Genomic DNA, 2261 nt, shown 5'->3' with positions numbered 1-2261 from the left:
CTTACTCGATGGAAAGGAGAGCGGCACCCTACGATTATCCACCAGAACCATACATACCAGAAGGAGGAGACAAGTACGTGCCAGCCGAAGTATTTCCGGAGTCCCGCGGACAGGTCAACATGATCCATAAAACCAGTTTTTCAAAAAGAGAAGTGAAGAAGTTTTCACGGGAAGTGAAGTATGCAGAAGTCGCTATGGTCGACGCACCCGAATATATCGACTGGTCGGAGCAAAGTATATCCTTCAGCAAAGCGGATCACCCGAAGGCCGTTCCAAGGCCTGGTCACGCTGCCCTGGTCCTTGAAGCGCAGATCGGAGGATACAACATGAACAAGGTATTCATGGATGGAGGAAGCGGTCTGAATCTGTTGTTCGCCAGCATAATGAAAGCAATGGGTTTAACAGTTGACATGCTAAGGGAGTCTGACACAGGATTCCACGGTATCATCCCAACCCGACCCACTTACTCCCTTGGTAAAATATCCCTGGATGTAGTTTTCGGCACACCCAGCAACTTCAGAAAGGAGAAAATCGAATTCGAAGTGGTCGATTGGGAATCTGAATATCACGCCATCCTAGGCAGACCAGCGTTTGCTAAATTCATGGCAGTACCTCATTACGCGTATCTGAAGTTGAAGATGTCAGGCAATAATGGGACATCAATAACCATTCACGGCAGCTTCTCCCGTTCAGACAGCTGTGACAGGGATTTCCAGAAGATCGCTTCAAAGTTCGGGGTTAAGGAAGAGCTTAACGCACTCGACGCTATTACAGACCACACGAAGCCACCAGCCGACAATCGGAGCGCAAGATCCGATGAATTTGACGTCGCAAAGGAAGCAAAGAAACAGCAAGTGCACCCTTCGGACCCGAAGAAGACAGTCAATACTTCGGCGGATCTTGTCGTCGCATAGGAAAGCGCGCTCATCGAGTTCCTCCGTGAGCGCTGGGAAATATTTGCATGGGAACCATCCGAGATGCCAGGTATTCCCAGGGAACTCGCTGAGCATGCCCTCAATGTTGACCCAAAAGCCAAACATGTACAGCAGACGATGCGCCGGTTTTCAGAGCCGAAGAGAAAAGCAATCGGTGAAGAAGTTAGTCGGCTCCGCAAGGCTGGATTCATTCGGGACCTAAAAGAAGCCGAATGGGTAGCCAACCCAGTCATGGTGCCAAAGAAAGATACAGCGGTTCTTCGCATGTGTATCGATTACACAAGTCTCAATAAGCATTGCCCTAAGGACCACTTCCCGCTGCCTCGCATTGACCAGATAGTCGATTCTACAGCAGGATGTGACCGTCTCTCTTTTCTCGATACATACTCCGGCTATAACCAGATCAAGCTGAAGAAAGAGGACCAAGAATTAACTGCGTTCATCACCCCGCACCGCGTTTTCTGCTACAACGTTATGACTTTCGGGTTGAAAAACGCAGGAGCGACTTATCAGCGGTGTATGCAACCCTGTCTTGGAGAGAAAATTGGAAGGAATATCGAGGTCTACATCGATGATATCGTGGTCAAAACCAAGCAGGCTGCCACCCTTATCGAAGATCTGCGAGAAACATTCGACAATCTCGACAGGTACAAAATCAAGCTAAACCCGAAGAAATGTTTCTTCGGGGTGCCGAGAGGACAAGTACTCGGGTACTTCATCTCAGCCAGAGGGATACAGGCCAACCCCTTGAAGATCAAAACTATTCTCGATATGGAGCCGCCAAAGAATTTGCACCAAGTACAGCAGTTGGCAGGACGGCTAGCAGCACTCAGCAGATTCATCGCAAAGCTAGGAGAGAAAGCTTTGCCCTTCTATAGTCTGATGAAGAAGTCAGAAAAGTTCGAGTGGACAAACGAGGCGCAGGAATCTTTCGATAACCTAAAGAAGATCTTATCGACATCCCCAGTACTTGTAACGCCACGAGAAAAGGAAACATTGCTCATGTACATAGCAGCAACGGTGCAAGTCTTTAGCAGCGTCCTAGTTGTTGAACGAGAGGAGGCAGGAAGAGTTCATGGTGTGCAACGACCCGTTTACTACCTCAGTGAAGTACTCACGCCAGCGAAACAGAGATATCCTCATCACCAGAAGTTGGCATACGCGGTATGGAGAACAGCTCGTAAACTGCGCCATTATTTCACGGAGCACCTGATTATTGTGGTAAGCGAAGCACCATTGAAGAATATACTTACCAACCCAGAAGCTACGGGTCGAGTATCTCAATGGGCCATCGAGATAGCACCACATGACATAACCTACGTCAAT

The sequence above is a fragment of the Lolium rigidum genome, chromosome 7 (genome assembly GCF_022539505.1).
Source record: "Lolium rigidum isolate FL_2022 chromosome 7, APGP_CSIRO_Lrig_0.1, whole genome shotgun sequence".
Lineage (NCBI taxonomy): Eukaryota > Viridiplantae > Streptophyta > Magnoliopsida > Poales > Poaceae > Lolium > Lolium rigidum.
The sequence above is the reverse complement of the archived record's forward strand: the minus strand, read 5'-3'. Positions refer to the sequence as shown.